Here is a 17,616-nt window from a genome sequence, read left to right as displayed (position 1 = left end):
CGGGGGCGATGCCCGCCGCTCCCGGGCGGGGGCGGGAGGGCTCCGCAGCCCCCGGCCAGGGGGGTCCGCCCGCCTCCGCCCGCCCCGCGTCCCGCCCCGCCCCGCCGAGCCGCCGCCCGCCCTCGCCCCGCAGAGCCGCGCACCGCGCACCGCGCTCGCCGCCGCCGCGGGCACGGGAGCAGCGGGCCGGGCCGGGCCGGGCCGGCATGGCGGGGACGGGCGCTGCGGGCCGGCGGCAGCAGCGGCGGCGGGCCCCGTCCGAGCGCTGAGCGCGGCGGGCCATGGGGGCGGCGGCGGCGGGGGGCTGCGGGAGCCCTGCCCTGCCCGCCCGCCGCGCCCGCCTCGCCCGCGGCGCTTCCTGAGGGAGCGGCGGCGGCGGAGCCCAGGTGAGCCCTTGCCGGGGGCGAGCGGTGCCCGGGGACGCCCGTCGGTCCTGCGCGCCGCACGGGGAGTTCGCCGGCCGCCCCGGGATGCTCCGGCGGCGCCGAGGGCGCTGCGAGAGGCGGGAGCTGCCGCCCCCTCCCCGGCACCTCCTCGCGTCCCGGTGCCCGGCCGCTCCGCTTCCCCCGCGGCGTGTCACAAGGGATGCCCGGCTCCCCGGGCGCGGGGTGCCCAGAAGCCATCGCTGGCGAGGAGGAGCTGGAGCGCAGCTCTGTCTCGTCCCTCCGCTGGCGGCTCAGCCCGCAGGGTCAGCTCCTGCGCCTGTGGCCTTCTGCTGGTGCCGGGGTGGTGACGGGGTAGCCCCTTCCTGCCCCGTGTCCCTGTCGCTGCCTCGGTAGCCCTCTCATCCGCGGAAGGTACGCGCCGTGATGCACGGGAGGAGGAATCCGGCTGGAGGGGCTCGCGTGATCTGGATCGGATCGGTGCAGCTGGGCACCGCACGGACCTGAGATGGCTTTCGCCCATGGCGGGCCCTGGGTAGGGAAGGCTGAGCGGAGAAAGTGGGGCTCGGGGCAGGGATCTCCACCACTTCCCCCTCAGGTCACCTTGGCGTGCTCCTGGGTGACAATGTTCTTGCTGTTAGTCTGGTATCATGGCAGTTGCCATCATGAAGTGTGGCTGATTGAGCTGAAAGAACAGAGATAAACGCACTTGGCTTGTGGCTCGAGGCTTGTTTGGGTTTGGTTGTTTTTCCTCATTTTCCTATTTTAGAGCAATTTGGATGGGATGAGTTTTCCTCCTTGTCGGCAGCAGAACTGGTAGAGAGACGTGCCTTGCTCCTGAGGAAGTGCAGTTTGAAAACATTCTCACCTTCCTCTTCTCTGATGACAACCAGAGAGCTGTGTGCCACCTTCAGCCTTCTGGTGCCTCAGTTTCCCCACGTCCACAAGGGAAAGGTCGAGGAGAGAAAAGCTGGTTTGGACCAGGGTGGGCTGGGATGTGTGTTCTTGTGTGCCAGAATCTCTGCTGGCATGAGACTGCCTCGAGGGCAGAGTGGTTCTGGGACAAGCCCAAGGGAAGCTGAGCCTGTGGCTCATCTTTGGGAGGAGGCAGGTGCTGAGTGCAGGGGAGGGCTGGCATTGCCTCTGTTGTGGGCACAGACCCTGGCGGGGTGCTGCCCGGGTTTAGCAGCCCTCCATACCCATCCACGAGCTGCTGGCATCCATGTTGTCCTGCAGTGAGGAGTTCCTGCTGCACCTGAGCAGCAAACAGAACAGCATCCCGTTTTTCTTCGTAACAAGTCGGAGGTTTTTTGGCTCCGACGTCCCCTGTGGTCATTTCCTGCCCGGGCAGTGCCGTGTCTCCGTGCCTTGGAGGATCAGCCTGTGGCTGAGCCTGCAGCCCCCCACTCTCTGCCTGCCGGCTGAGGACCCCCGTGACGCTGAACTTCCACTTGCGTTTGCTGCCATGCTGCTGTCTCCTTCCACTGTGGCTGTCACCTCGCAGCCCCCAGGACAGCGGGGACCAGCCTTTGCTCATGTGTGTCAGCAGCTTCTGGCTGGAGCTGGGCTGTGGCAGTGCAGTGGTGGGGACTGGCTCTGGCCGCTGTGGGGCTGCCTGCCTGCCTGCCTGCCTGGAGGAGTGCTTGGCGCTGAGAGCAGCTGAGCTCCTCGCGCTCTGTGCTGCTGCTGCAGGAGCCTGTGGGGGAAATCGGCCCCCTGGGACACCCTGGCAGGGGTTGGTAGCGGGGCCGCTCTCCTGGATTGACAGTTCAACGTGCCAGCTGCCCACTTGATTGGCATGGCAACAGCCACTGTGCTGCAGCTCCGCTTGGAAGCCACAACTTCAGCATTGCTGCAGGACCAGCCCATGAGGGGGGCACAGGGTGCTGCTGGTTGGGTGCTCCACCGTGGATAGCACTGAGCCAGCAGTATCCCACAGCTGGAGAGTGTCTGCCCCTTCCCGGGGCTTCAGCATTGCTGGCACCAAGCACTGTCCCCGCAGTAGCCCCAGCTGATGTGGCTTGTGCTGGTGTGAGGTCCCCGGCGCTGTCCCCAAGGGCCAGTGCTGCTGCCAGCGGCTCACTCGGCTGCCCAGGAAGAATTATCAGCTCAAGAGAATTGGGATCACCTGATAAGGATGGACCCGTGGAGCAGATGCAAACCCACGTCCTCTTGCACAGCGGCGGGTGTGGGGAGCACAGTGGGGATGCAACTGAAGTGGGCTCAGGCCTGGTCCCTCTCTGCAAGGGGGCACTTCTCTCCAGCACTGGGGTGCAGTGCTGGAGATAAGGCTGGGCAAGGGAAGAGGTGCCACAACATGTGTTGGGCTGCACAGGGACCTGTTGGCCTCAATCTTCCTAAGGCAGAGGGCAGCCACATGCTTGCAGTTAACAACAGTCAGGTTGTAGCGAGCCTTGGAGCTCATTTCTGCCTCAGACCAAGGCAACCTGAGCTTTGAACTGGAACTGAGAAGCATAAAGCCCTGTCTGGCACAGGAAAGGTCCCTGAGTGGGAAGCAGTCAGGAGAGAAGATGCTCTTTGCACCAGCCACCTTCATGTTCACCACCAGAGCTCCTGGGAGCTGACTTGCAGTGCTGGGGCTGAGCAGAGCTCTGGGACTTGCCCGTGGATCTGCAGAGTTGGGATTTTACCTCCAATGCCAGCCCCAGGACAGCAGGAAGATGCTGTTATCATTTGCTTGGTGGCTGCACCCTGACACTGAAGGACAAAGCCTCAAGTCCTCAGCTTTGCCTTAGCACTGGTCCTTCCTCCCCCCCACTGAAATCAGTAACAAGCCTCCCTCCTGATTCACGCCCATGAGTTCTATGCCCTTGGCCAGGGCAGTTCCAGCACTCAGGCTCCGTGGTTTTGTCATGAAAAAAAGGCTTAAAAAAAGCCTTTGTCATGAAAAAAAGGTTTAGATAAAGGTCAAGTTGGGTGCTGCCTTGAGGAGTCTCCAGCCTGGCTGGAGCAAGGCTCAGATCATCTGAGGGTCTTCCACAGAAGGAGTCCTCCCATCACCACTGGGGCAGCAAGGCTGCTCCCATCTCTCCTACCGTGGGGCAGAAAACAGCGCAAATCTCCCAGGGCTGAGAGGCTTTTTGATGCCACCTTCCCCTGCCAGACATCCCTGGGTGATGTCAGAGGCTGCAATGGGAGGAGGGAGATGAGCGGATATAACGGGACCTTTTGCTCCCTGACAGAGCAGGGCTTGTTTGGGTGTGCTCTGCCCCATCCACAGCTCCCGTGCTGTTGGGCTGCTCCAGCTTTGAAAGCAGGGGACAGAGACATGGATCCACATCAGGCAGGGAGAAGCACTTAGGAGCGTGGAAGGAAAAATGGCACCATCAAGTCATACAGCTCATCTAAGCGGTGGCCTTGGGCACTGTGAGCTGAAAGCTGCCTCTGGCTTGTTGAAGGACACACCTTTTTCCACTTGATCCACCTAAAACAGAGTCTTTCTTCTTCTGCGGCTCCTTCTCAGGGTGTGTTCAGCTCCCTGCTTCTTGGAGGGCTGGAAATCTCTGGTCTGGCTGGATATGAATCCTTTTGGCTGGCTGTCCTCCACAGGGAAGAGAGGGATAGCTATTTCACAGCCTTCTGTGAGGCTGAGTGAGCTCTGCTCATCCTCTGCTCTCACCTGTTATGGTGGGAGTTGTCTTCCCTGAAAATGGAGAGCCAGGAGAGGGCTGGGAGAGGCCCTACATGTACCAGAGCAGAGACTTCTACAGCCAGGACAGACATAATGGCCAGGAGCCACCTTTGAGGATCTGGCAGTCAAGAAGCTCTTTCATGCCACTTGAAGAGATGATCAGAACACCATGGCTGGGTGTGGGGTGGTAGAGGAGCCTCAAATCTGGTGCAGCCACAGCTGCACTGAGGGAACAGCGCGCCCAGATTTAATTTTTGCTCGGTACTGCGAGTGCTCACACGCATTCACAGATGGGCCTTTTCTCCTTAAGAGTGCATGGATCCTCCCCTGTGGAAAAACCACTGGCATGCCTTGCCATGCCTCCATCCCTGACCCCTCCACCCTGCCTGCACAGCCTGAGCATGCACACAGATGCCTGGTGACGCTGGGAACACTTCTGAGCCCCCTCGTCATTCTCCCTCTCTTTCAAATTAAGCAAGAGCTGGGCTCAACAGCAAGTCAATAGCAAGACTTATCTCTTAAATAGCATTATTGATTGCCCAGGAAGCTTGATTTTGTATCAATAGATACATGCACACGCAGGCGAGTCCTGTGCCAGCTCCTGCTGGTGATGGCACAGAGGGACGTGCAGAGATGGTTTGTTGCAGGTAGGGACACACGTGTCAGTCCATGTGAGGAAGATGCAGCTCTCCATCGGAGAGCAAGGCGAGGCACCCCAAGGTCTTTGGTTATGGGCCTTTCACGTTTGACCACTCTTGAAGACACGTCCCTTTCTTCCTGACACGTGGCACTGTGACGCAGGACCTCTGCCAGCTTGCTTTGCCTCCGCGGTTGCAGGGAGCCTTCTGGACTCTGCCTTTGGAGAACACGTGCAGATGTCTGCCCACAAATTGTGTGGTCTCCTCAAAGGTCACTGACCCTGCAGGGATCCTTCACGTGGGAGACTTGGGATAGATGTGCAAAATTCAGTCTGCTGTAGCATCACCCGGAGGGACTGGCTGGAGAGGAGGATGGATGAGACAGGCTGGACCCATCCTGCCAGGGAGGGCATTGCCTTGTGTCCAGGTCTGGGCTGGCAGTGCAGGCTGCGAGCTGACACGTGTGGGGAGTGTGGTGGCTCCTGGCTGAGCTCTGAGCAGGTGGAGCCATGGCAGAGTGGCAGGGAAGGCAGCTGGCTGCCGTGCCTGCTCAGGAAAGGCAAAGCATGCCGCTGCCCTCGAGCTGTCTCCCTCCAGGTAACGGGCAGTGGGTGCAGGAGGGTTCCCATGGGCTGTGAGGTTTCACTGGCGTTGTTCCCTCAGGGCTCAGAGTGGCCCTTGTCCCTCGGAGGTGGCAGAGGGCTTGCAGCAGCCGGGTCGTGCGTGGCTCGCTGCTCAAGGCCCTGTTTGCCAAGGCGCCTGCACTGCACATGCCTGCATAGCGTGGAGCCAGCCCCTCGTGTGGGGACAGACAGGAGAGGGCCAGGGACTGGAGCTGGGTGCGATCAGAGCTGTGTCCTTCCTTCTGTGCAGCACCGCTGCTCTCCCTGGAGCAGCTCAAGGTGCTGGAGCCCTGGCTGCTCTGTCCTCCAGGGTCGTGGAGCACAGCCAAGGTACAGTGATGCTCATGAGAAGAATTGCAAAGCCTCCTGCCGGCTTTGCTGTAGCAAAGTTCGGGCTGGGGCAGTTTTTCCCTGCTGCTGCAGAACCCTGTTGCCCAGCTTGGGGCTGGGAGCCCTGTGGCTGCCACAGCAGCCAGCCTTGCTCACCTCGCCACGTGTGCTAACTCACTCTGTGACAGAGCACGGCCCCATGTCCCACACTTGGCGTCCAGCCTTGCTTTGGACCGTGCTGCCTGACACTCTGCCCTCTCCCGGGATTAGCTGAGGCTGAGGGAAGTGTCAGCAGCGTTATCACAGGCAGCTGAAACAGCACAGATGATCTGCAGGGTTGGCTCGCCAAAGCCTGGCAGGTAGGGGCCTGTAAGACCCGGGTGTGTCACTTTAGCTGATCAGTGGGAAGGCACGGGAAGCTCTTGGCTGTCATGCCTGTGTTTCCATGTGTATAAATGTGTGTGGATATGTAGCACTGTAAGATCTTGCTCCTGTTTGGACCCTCTCAGCGATTTTCTAGACAGTGCCTGCCCGCAGCGAGCGCCGGTTGCTTGATCTTAGCCAGCCAATCTATGCAGGGATCTCGGGAAAGAACAGTTGGGGTTTTATGAAGCTGGCATAATTTACAGCTAAAATAGCACACCAGATATATGTCCAATCCAATCTCCTTTGTAATCTTGTTTTCATTAATGCCTCCAGGGTGGTGATGGGGGGAGTAAGGAAAGCAAACTGCAAAGGGAGTTTATTAGGCGTGCCAGGGAGATTTGCATGATGCTCTGCACCAAATGACCTCAATTTGCAGAGGTTAAAGCTGGCTGTGGTGGTCCCTGGCTTGGAGGGGTGTCTCCTGCCTGTGCTGGGGGCGCTGAACATAAATCCTTTTGCAGATGGCTGTGGGTGTGTTCAGGACCATGCACACTGTGGAGCCACCCCAGAGCCTGCTCCCGTGACCAGACAGGAAGAGCGATGTGATGCATCTGTGTCACCCTGGCCAGCTCCACAGGAAAAGAAATGAAATTATCTCGCAGCCGCTGCCTTTGCGGGATGCATTTCTCTTTAGTGTTCAAACCACATATTGTCCCAGATCTCCTGCCAATAGCAGGGAGCAAACTGATAATGCAGCTGCTATTAATAAAGCAGCTTTGTTACATATTCATATCAATCAGACTTCTAGTTCCACAACATTTTTTCAAGAAGAAAAGGCAGTGCTTCACTGGGGCGATGGAGGAAGCTGTCAGGTGGGATGGTGTTGGAGATGCCTTCACCAGCACTGGCAGAACCTACTCCCCTCACGCTTCTTCCCTTGGGGATTCCTGCACTGGGGTCCTCATCCACCTCCCCTTCAGCTTTCCTTCTCCCTGGGAGTGCTGAGCTGGAAGGTGGGATCCCCAAGGCAGCTCCAGAATCCCCAGGGTACTGTCACTGTGGGGAAACACGAGCGGCGCGAGACGGAGAAGTGCCGAATTCCAGCGGCTGGTTTGGCAGGAGCAGCTCCGTGCTCTTCCCCATTTTATATAGAAATTTTCGCATATTATGCAAATTTCAAAGCAAAGTATGGAAAATCTGGGTATAAATCTGGGATGTATGTATGTTTGTACAGCCATTAGAGAGGAAAGTATACCACAGAATTCTGGCCAGTGGATAAATATATTTATGCTGCCATTCCTGCAGAAAAATATGCTTTTTGTCATTGCTACAGTATAAAAGTGCTGTCTCCAAAACTGTAGCAGCACTTTATGGTACGCTATAAATTGGAAGAGATACCTGATTATTCATAGAGTATTATGGAGGTCTCAGTGACTTCACCATTAAGCCCACACCAATACTTTGTCCATAAAGCAAAACCCTCTCTCTAACTTCTTTATGATTGAATTCAATGTCCAGATTTGGCCAAATAAATCTTGTGAGGCTGAGCACGTTTTTCCATGAATGTTTTTCTGGAAACTCTCCCTTTACCCTCGGGCTGGGAACGTTTTGAAGCTTTAGCTGTGGGATCTCCAAGTCCTAAACCAAGCCTCACAGCCTCGAGCCTTTCCAGGCTCTCTCATCCCTGGCGCGTGTCAAAGCTGCTCCCAGCTCATCCCTGAATCCTCTGGCTCCTGGCACGTGCCAGGGAATGGAGCATGGTTGTTCCACCAGGTTCCGTGGTGGCAGCCCTGGGGAGTGGGCTGGCGTTGAGCCCTCCTGGCAGCAGCTGTCGGTCGCTGCAGCAAACAGTTTCCAAGCAACTCGGAGTCTGAAAAGACTCCTGGTAGAGGTTTGTGATATTAACTGGAGTTATGGAAAGGAACAGCGCTGAAGGAGATGTGGGAAGGGCAGCTGCTGCGGTGCCACCAATATCCTCCTGCCATCAGTCGTGCCACAAGTGCTGGAGAGGCTGGCACAGCCACAGCTCTGGTTCCCCTGCTGCTGCCATGGCTTGCAGGGCACTGCTGTCCTGCCAGCTCTTCAGGTGGGCACTGGGGCAGATGGAGAGGAGGCAAAGGTGTAGTCCCTGCCCCAAAGAGCTTGTGTCTGGGGCCTCCATCCAGCTTGGGCGCCTTCTCTGAGCATTGCTTGGCTGTGTCACAGGCTCTGCTCACCTGGGGACAGGTGGGAGAGGGGCACTGGCTGGATCAGCTGGGTCTGGTTCCCTGTGCAGATATCCAGCCTCGATCCATGCCATGCCATGCATTTTCTCTCCTGCTTCTTTCAGGTCATATTTCCTTGGTCTGCCTTTCTTTATTTCCAATATTTCAATGCTCCCTTGAATCTTGTGCTCACTTCCACCATGGTCAGCAGCCACCTTCGAGCATCCATCCCCTTCTCTTCATCTTTGCTGTTGCTTGCACCCAGCGGGCTGTAATGGGGGGCATTCCCACATGGACTGCTCAGTGCTGGGAGTTACCAGCCAGTCTTCAGGTGGAGAGAGCAGTGGGAAGGCAGTGTCCACAGGCACTTGGAGCAATCTGTCCCTACACATGGAGCACTTTGGAGGTTGTTCCCTCCATTCCTTGACAAGTACAAGCTGGAAATGCTCCTCCTGCTGCTGCACCGAGCCCTGGGAGGCTGATGTGGTGCCAGTGGGACGTGGACCAGGAGCTGCCATCAGTGTCACATCTGCCTTGGCTGTCACATCCCGCCTGCCAGCTGCTGGGGTTGGACCCAAGTCTCTCTGGGGAAGGCTTGGAGTGGGCCTGGGTGGTTTCTACCATGGCTGGTTGCTCTCCAGCCCCATGCAAGTGTCTTCCACCTCAGGGGCAAACAGAGATACCAGCACTACACTCTGGTCAGGGTCTGGGAAGGATCTAGTGGCTTCTTGTCATGCAAGTGGTGAGTGTCCCTAAGTGGACTGGCAACAAAAATCCCTAAACATCTCCAGAGGACCATGATGGTGCCTGGAAAAGTTCCAATACAACAGAGGAGGATCTTACTGCCTGGATGCCTGAGCTGTTTGTCCTGAGGGCAGTGAAAATACAGGCTGGAACTTGTTGGCCTGGGGAGATGGGTGGTGTGTGGGCAGCTGAGGGGTTCAGGTGCCGAAAACTGTGGTCACAGGAGGAGGCAGGCAGGATCTCTGCCTTCATCCCCATCAGCAAAAGCATGGAAAGGAATGCTGGGACACTTCCCTGTGCCAGCTGATGCTGGTGGGAGAGGCCAGCAGTGCTCCTTCCAGGGTTTCTGAACTCTGAGAAACCTGAGCCCAAGGGAGGAGAGATGCCATGGCAGTGCTCACCAGGATTTGAGCTCTGATGCCCAAAGCTAAGCCCTTCCTTGGGCAGAGTGAGTGTGTCTGCGGTGTGACAGACAGCTGGGAACGAGTCCACTTTGTCCACACTGGAGGCTGGCCCTCCAGTGCCCCCTGACAGATCTGCACAGCCTCCATAAGCAGTCCGTGGTGCGAAGCCATGCGGTGGCAGCGTGCTGTGCCTGCTCTCACAGCACCAGCCGTGCTGTGAGTGGATCTGCCACCCGCCCTGCCTGCGTTAGGGCTCCACGTTACGGGCTTGGCAGCTCCTTGGGCTGATGCAGGGTTGTCACAGCAGCAGAGCTGGGATTCTGGGGAGAAGGAAGGTGGTGGAGCAGCCTGTGGGGTGCTGGAGGGGAGGGAGGAGAGACCAGGCACTGGCACCTGGTCACTATGTGCCCAGCAGGGTGTAGCAGTGGAGGCCAGGCTTGTTGCATGGGAAGTGGGTACAAACTGAGGTTAGTCCTGCTGGGTGAACTGGCACCTCCAGCAAGCCCCTTGCCCCCAGCAGAGCACAGGATGCTTGATTTTGGGAAGGAGTAAGAGAGTTAGAGCTAACTGAGAGAAGTCAGGAGCTGTGCTGGTAGCGGGTGGGATCCCTGGTGTCACAGGGGAGCTGCGAGGTGCCTGTGCTGTTTGCTGTGGCTCTGCAAGCAGGAGACATCTGGCTTTTCTTACCTTTGTGAATTTAACTTCCTGTCCATTCTGAGGTAGCGTGAGCTCAGGATGGCAAGGGAGATAAGGAGGAACTGGGATTTTTGCTGATCAAAACCAAATCTGACAGATGCATCATTGTGAGCAATTACTGACCTTGCAGGAGTGCAGAGGCCACAAAGAGCTTTCTGTGGAAGAGAAGACCTGCCTGGGCAGCCAGGCAGGGGCTTGGGGATACTGAGGGTGAGATTCATCTCTCCCCGTGCATGGGAATAAACTGCTGGATGTGTCGTTGGACACTCAAATCCAGAGATGGATTTCAAGAGGCAATGGTTGTCACGGTCCAAATGGGCAAAGTCCTGGTCCTCAGGCAGGCACTTCACCCTGGAAATGGAAAATGGGTGACTTGGCAGCTCCTCTGTGTTCTGGCGTGGGCTGAGCTCCTACGTGCTGCCAGAGCCCCCGGGGTGGCCACCTACACCAGGGCAGCAGCCAGGGGAGCCACGTAACTCCTGGGCAAGGGATACCCAGGTTATGTGTGGTGCTCCCGCTGTGTGCCAGAGCTGCACGAGGCTGTTTGCAAACAGGCTGAGCTGGAAGGTGCCCAAAGAGGGGCTGTGACTAGAGGAGGGAGGACGGGGTCATCCTGCAGGACTGGGGCTGCCTTGCAGCACGGGATCCCGCGTGCAGGGACAGCCAGGCCGTCAGGAGCAGATGGGTTTGTCTGTCTGCTCAGCCCAGCACCCCCTCTGCTGCTCCAGCAGGGCAAAATATGGGTCCCACCTGCCCTGGAATACTGGGTAGGGTGCTGGGTGTCACCTGCCACTGGTGGGTGAGCAGGGGCAGGGTGCTGCCCACGGAGACACTCGCGCTGGGGACCGCTCCTGGGAGGGGACGCTGGGACCAGCACAGCGGTGCCTGTGCTGTCATAAATCTGCCTGGCATCAGTGCAAAGAGCATTCCCGCTGACTTATGGCTTCTGTGCTCCACCAGCATAGGAAACAGCATCTCATGGCTGGCTCTGCTGGCATTGACTGCGTCATGAGCTGCCCTTCCTCCGTGTGTGACATCAGCGAGACACGGAGAGTGGCTGCTGCCGGGCAGGTGAGGTGCTGGGGGCAGGGGTGCTGTGCTGGCAGCTCAGACCCATGGCAGGGTCCAGTGGCTCCAGCAGCACGGTGGAGAAGCAGCTGTTCCCACACAGGGAAGCTGTATGGTTAAGGCAGAGCAGTGTCATATCAGCTGTCACTTTTAGTCCCACCTTGCACTGAGGACAAGGTGGTGGCCAGGTGTGAAATGGTGCCAGCCCTGCTGTGCCACCTGATGGCCCTTGTGTCGCGTGTGTTACCCTCCATCCCAGCAAGTCAGTGCTTGATCCTCCCAAAGCTGCCTTGTGCAGAGCTGCAATGGCTGTCAGGGTCCTCTGCCAAGGACCCCTGCCAAGGATGGCACCACGCCTGTGGCACTGCTCTCAGCAGTGGGGCAGCCACACTCACCCCTGTGGCTCTGGCACCAGCTGTGCAGTGCACTCAAGGCCTTGGGGCTGCAAAACACACCCGTGGTGGCAGGGGATAGGGCTGGGAGAAGCCCAGAGCAGCAGAGCACACCAGGGCTGTGCAGGGTGGCACACGGAGCCCTGCTGCTCTCGAGCCAGTGGTGCCAGGCCTGGGGAGAGCCATTGTCCCCATCCCAGGGAGGATGTGCTGCAGCAGGACAGCCCCTGCCTGGTGAATTGAGACTCACAGGTTCCCCTTGAGCCTTACTCTAACCAACCTTGTGGCTGCTGTCCCAACCCATTCTGGGTGTTCTACAGAGGTATTTTTCCCCCAGTGCCATTCTCTGTTGTTGCCTCTCTCCACATTTCTGCTCCAGCTCTGGGAAGTCTGATCTGCCCCACCCCAGCGCAGCAAGTGTGGGGCACTGGACAGCAGTGGGATACCCTGCTCTTTTCCTGGCAGCACCTCAGCCTCTTCTCTGCACTCGGGGTCTCATTGGCCAAGTGCCTTCTGCTTCTGTGCCTCAGTTTCCTTGTTCTTGCAAGGAGAATGAGTGTCTTGAAGTGTTTTGGGTGGAAAAGGAAATGCCACGCACCATCTCTGTCCCTGATGTGGTGGTCACCAGGCTGTGGTGGCCTCCTAAAGCCCCTTTGCCCAGGGAGGTCCCTCTCCACCTCTCAGCACTATAAATAGATGTGATGCAGCTCTTGGCTAAACAAATTTTCTCCACAGCTCTTTTCTTTCCTACTCAGAATTCAGGGAACATCATTTTGGTAACCAAGGTATTTGCATAATCAGTATTTTGTGGTAATTGCTCCCTTTCAGAAGAGGTGCTTATCATCCCATCGGGTTTTGAGGAGCTTGTGCTATCTTTGAGGCCCGGCAGGGAGGTGGTTTCCAAAGGGGAGTGGCTGGGCTGCTGCCCTGTGGTTTGGGGGATGCCTCCCCCCGGGATGAGCAGGACCAGAACAGCCTTTTGCCTCTGGGCTTCTGCACCATCAGTGATCTGCTGCAAGTCCTTTCCTCCCCCCCGTGCCTCAGTTTCCCCTTAGTCCCCAAGTCTCCGAGCTGGGAGGGAGGAGATGTCCCAGTGCAGGGTCTCCATCTCTGCAGGATCTGCCTTCCCAGGGCCGCTCCTTCTCTCCCTGATGCCGCGGCATGGAAAAGCAGCCCTGGGGAATGGCTTTGCAGTGCTTTTACAGCCACCAGCCCAGCGGAGCAGGGTGGGAGTGTGGGGCTCTCACCCAGCTGCAGGAGATGCCACTCCATGGGGAGACCCTGGCTCTGTGCCCCGCGTCGCTGTCACTGCAGCTCTCGGGGGGCGAGTGGTAGCCAGTGCCGGGCGTGCCAGCGAGCCACCCTCGCCCGCCCGGCAGCGTGACTCACTCCCTGAGTGGCAGCTCCCACTCGGCAGCGTTTCCAAGGAACCCAGGCGATGTCTCCCAGTGGCAGCGGCTGGAATGGGGAGCCCGGCACCCCGACCTCGGGGCCGGGCAGGCTGGCAGCTCCCTCCCTGCCAAGGAGAGCCGGGAAGCAGCCGGGACAAGGAGCGGGCGAAGCGGGCAGCCCGCACCGGAACAAAAAGCGGCGAAGCCTGGTGTTTCCCAGCACTGGCAAAGGCTGGAAAGGCTGTGGGGAGGGTGGCTGCCGGCTGGGATGTGGCAGCGAGCGAGGGAAATGCCCAGCTCTGAGGGCTCAGCCACCCCCGGTCCCGGGGGAGAGGCAGGCAGCCAGCTCTCTGCAGGCTTGCAGGCTGCTCTCAGGTTTGCTGCCATTCAGCCTCTTCTGGGCTTCAGCACTTCTGCCTTGCTCTTGCAAAGCCCAGGTGTGCTGGGCACAGCTCCCGGCGTGCCTGTGGGTCTGGGACAGGCAGTGATTCGGGAAGCAGCCCGGCAGTGGTGCAGAGGTTAAAGCATCCCTGTGCTCGCTGACTGCAAGAGGGAAAACAGCGTGTCCTGTTCCTGCGCCCGGGCAGCGTTGGTGCTGCCTGACCTGACTGCTAAGCAGGGGCTGGGGCTCCTTGCAGCACTGATCTCAGTGCTCACCGAGCCATCCTCGCTTCCTTCTCTGCGTCACTCCCCGGTGCCCTGCACCGCGATCGTTCCCGGGCTGGCTCTGCCCTTCTAACCCTGCTCCTCTCCTGCCTGCTCCATCCTCCGTGCCTTGCTTCTGTGCTGCCAGCAGCCAGAGAGCAGAGGCTGCTCCTGCCCCAGCTGTTTCCCCAGCTGTATTAAGTCTCTATTTGTCTATATAAAATTCTATGTCATTCATTGTCCTAAAAGGCTGGCAGGTAATTCTGTAATTACCATCCCTCCTACGGAGCTGGCCTCTCCTCTCTCCCTCCTAGTTGGATGCCCTCTCCAATTTTAATCCCCTGGGAATTTACACTGTCTTTGCAATCCCCAAGGGAACAGTGCTGCTAAATCCAGGCCCCAGTGCTGCCTCTGGGAAGCCCTTAATTCCCTTTCCCATTAGCAGAATGCCCAATTAACAACCCCTTGTGACTCCTCTGTTGGTCCTCCTCCGCACAGGAGAGCTCTGGGGCTGGCTGTGTGGGCTTGGATATGAGGGAGTCCATGCCCTGTGGCCAGACAGTCCAGCCTGGGATGCTGGGATGTGCCAGCACTGTTTGCCCCACACCCTGCAGACCCCCTTCGATTCCTTCCAGGGGTAGGGAAGGCTTCAAACTGCTTTGCACGCACCACTTTGCCTCAGAGACTCCACAGACCCCCCCAACCCCATGGAGGTTTCTCATTGCAGCCCCCCCCAGGCCATCTCATGGGCAGGGTGGGTGGTGGGAAGGGGGGAGGCTTGCACTGGAGCATCTCCCAGGCTTGGGTCTCAGTGTCAGAGAGCATTTCCAAGGGTCCTTTCTTCTGGTGAGGCAGAGGATGCTGTGAAGCACTTCAGTGCTTCGTTGTTTTTTGTGCTTCGCTTTATTTCCCCCTTTAATGGGAATTTTATTCTTTGCATGGAGCAGCTGGTGATTCTTCTGGCTGCTGCCACATCACCTTTGAGCAACGCTCCTGAGACTCCTCTTTCCGCTGCCTGTAGAGAGAACTTGAGCAGAGGAGCCCTGGGTCTGTTCCTGCTATAACCCAGCTGGTGAGAGAGACGTTTCTGAGAAGGCAGGAGACACCTGGTCCTGCCCAGGGTGGGGACACAGGGAAGAGACCTTGGGAGCTGTGGGGGTTCACACAGGGTCTGTATAATCACAGCCAGCACAGCACGGTGTGTGTCCCACCGATGGGTAACAGCAGTAAAAGGCTGATTTTTGAGTTTTATTTCCTCTTTTAAAAGGTGCTTTCCTCAGTCAGAATCCTCACGTTCCAGAGGGGAACCAGGCCTGAGCTGGGGGAGGGAAGAGAGCATTCCCCAGGGTGTGGGGGGCTTTCCAGAACTGTGGGTTCCTCCTGGAAGGAAAAAAAGCTGTGGGAGAGAAGCTGGATGCTCCAGTCCCAGCTCCCATCCCTTGGCTCTGTAAGAGGGAGATGCTGGGGTTTGCTTTGTTTCAGCTCTTCAGAGGAGGTCCCTTAAAAAGGGAAGATCTTCCCTTGCTGCCCGTGGGGGCAGGGTAAGATCCCTGTTAGATACTCTCTGCTGATGTGGTACTAACGAGTTGCCTGTGTTTCCCTGCCCCTGGCAGAATTCCTGCAAACGAGGTGCCGGCAGGGATGCTGGCTGTGCGGGTTTCACAGCACCGCTGAAGCAGGGCTGAGGCTGTGCTCAGGAGGAATGCTGCTGCTGGCATCCAGCCAGCGGCACGTGGGGAACTTTGAGCTGGCCGTGTCTCATCGCTTGCTCCATCCTGGCGCCTGTTCAGCAGAGGGACCCTGTGGGAAAGGCTGGAGCAGCAGGTGTGCTAAGCACAGCTCCTGCAGGCCCCTCTGCTGAGGAGGTGGCTCTTTGTTACCCCGGCTCCAGCACAGGCTGCTTTCCCAGGAATCACCTGCTTGTCAACAAGAGCAAAGGCCACGTAGAACACCGGTGGGTCTCTCAGTCCCTGTGTGATTTGGGTGCAGAGCCCTGCCCCTGCCTGTCCATGAGGGAGCAGAGGAGTCTCTGATCTGCCCATCCTGCACAGGGTGTCAGTGATGCCCCCAGCACAGCTCTGAGGAGAGTGGGAAGCACATCTCCATCACCAACACCGTGTCTCTGCCTCCGTGGACCCAGGCATTATTTGGAAACTGCCCCCAGACCCTGAGCTTTGTATTGCCTGTAGCCTCCAACATATCCTGACCACTCTGTCTGCAGCAGCAGGACTGATGGGGCTGTAAAAAGGTTACCAGACACTTGAGAGCGTCTCAGCTCTGTCCTGCAGATTTGTGGTACCACCTGTCATTACCAAAATGCTGCTGGGTAATCCATCCCCAGTGTGTGCCCCGGCTGGCACGGAGCCATGGCTCCAGGAGATCTGCTCCTCCTTCCTCCACCACTGGCGCTGGCGTCAGGATTTGCAGATGCTCTTGGCCACAGGGCTTTGTCTCTCCTCCCTTTTAATTGCCACAAGGGTAATTGGTTTTGTGCTGAGCAGGGGGAGTCCATGAGCTCTTGTTCCTCTGCAGCACCCATGCAGCTCCCTGCCAGCAAGCTGAGTGCTGAGAGGGTGCCAGAGCATCCCAAGGTGGGAGCTGAAATCCTTCCCACTCCTTGCCTCAGCCCCCAGCTCTCCCAGCTGGATGTCCATCCTGGCCCCAGGATGGAGCTTGCAGCTCCTGTCTACCCATGGCAATGAGCTGCTGGCAGGCAGGAGGAGTGAAGGACCGACTGGCTCGTCTGCTGAGAGCATTTGATTGATGTTGTTATCGTTTTGATTACCTTTTTTATAGGCTAACAGAAGGATTTTAATCTGAACAGTGAAGTAGGAAATGGGAGAAGCAGTGCCTGGAACTTGACGAGGAGGCAGCGAGGGCTGGTGGCTCCTTGTCCACGTCCCTGGGAGGTGGTTTTGGAGCTGTTGGCCAAACCGAGAGTGTCACGTAGAGGCGTTCCTGGCCTGATCTTGCAGGAATTGCAGCTGCCTCTTGTGTTATTTACAACACAGCTGGTGCCCAAGCAGCTTAACCCCGGCCTCACAGCTGCCCAGAGCCAGGCGCTGCCTCGAAGCGTCGATCTGAGCCGGCGGAGGAAGGGGCAGCAAGCTCTGAGGCCAAGTTCAGCTCTCTCTGCCGCTTTTTGTGACTCAGGACAAAGTCATCTGACGTGTTGCCACCGGTGGCTAGGAACTGTCATTCTCCAGAAGTGCCGAGGTGACAGCTGTGGGGACCACGGGCAGCGTTGGTCCTGGCTCTGCGATGCTCTCTGGATGTGAATGTGGTGTGTGAGCAGGCAGGCTGGATGAGAGAGCTGCTGCTGCTCTGCTAACTGGGCCACCTCTCCTCTGAGGCTTCTCTGAGGCTCTACCAGTGCCCTGCAGAGGGTTCAACCTGCCCCAAAATTGATTTGCTTCAGTGTCTCTTGGTGAAGGCAAAGCACTGGTGCTGTAGGCAGATCTGTTTGCTTCACTCTCCAGCAGCTCGAGGGCACAGGCCAGGGCTGGTAGCACGTGGCAAGGGAGGGGAGGCAGGGCTGTGTCCCACAGGACTCAGCCAGCCTCACCAGGACTGACATGAGGAGATGTTTTGCCCCGTGCCAGGCTCTCCATGCCACCACCAGAGAGCTCCTGGAGGGCTGTTGCAGTGTGGGTGTCAGGTGGGCTGGGGCTGTAGCACGGTTCCTCCGTCTCCGTCCTTCCCCCATGCCTGCCCCAGCTCCTGGTGCTTCAGTGGCAGCCAGGTGGTTCTTTCAGCCCGGTCCCATCAGCCTGCCATGGTCTGCAAAGGCCGTGGCAGCAGGCCATGAGTGTCTGCTGCAGGAGAAGATATGCAAGGGGCCAGGTGACAAAAGCAGTGGCCGGCGCCCCTTGGCCAGGGACTGCCCAGAGAGGGGATGGAGTGGAGGCAGGGGTGCCACAGCCCCGTGGCAGTGTGGGCTGCAGGGTGTTGTGCAGGAACGTGTTGCAGCTAATGCTGTGTGACAGTTTGACACGTCCTCCCGGGCCAGCCAGAGCTGACATGTCATCTCCAGAGCTGTCACTCCGCCTGCCTCACCACGGCGTTGGCTGTAAACAGGCG

At 58.2% G+C, this 17,616-nt stretch overlaps 1 protein-coding gene across 4 annotated transcripts in view; it reads left to right on the top strand.

Annotated features, from left to right (window-relative positions):
- The first annotated feature begins 313 nt into the window (after positions 1-313).
- The window catches only part of FRMPD3 (FERM and PDZ domain containing 3), a 58,539-nt gene continuing 41,236 nt past the window's right edge, over positions 314-17,616 (top strand). For 2 of the 4 annotated variants that reach the window (XM_053990060.1, XM_053990058.1), the window contains exon 1: positions 314-386. The gene's annotated coding sequence lies outside the window, so the exon portion shown is untranslated. The remainder of the gene's footprint in view (positions 387-17,616) is intronic. The other 2 variants (XM_053990061.1, XM_053990059.1) reach the window with 2 other exon arrangements.

Source organism: Vidua macroura, chromosome 14 (assembly GCF_024509145.1).
Source record: "Vidua macroura isolate BioBank_ID:100142 chromosome 14, ASM2450914v1, whole genome shotgun sequence".
Taxonomy (NCBI): Eukaryota; Metazoa; Chordata; class Aves; order Passeriformes; family Viduidae; genus Vidua; species Vidua macroura.
Note: the sequence above shows the minus strand (reverse complement) of the source record. Positions and strands in the feature narration are given on the sequence as shown.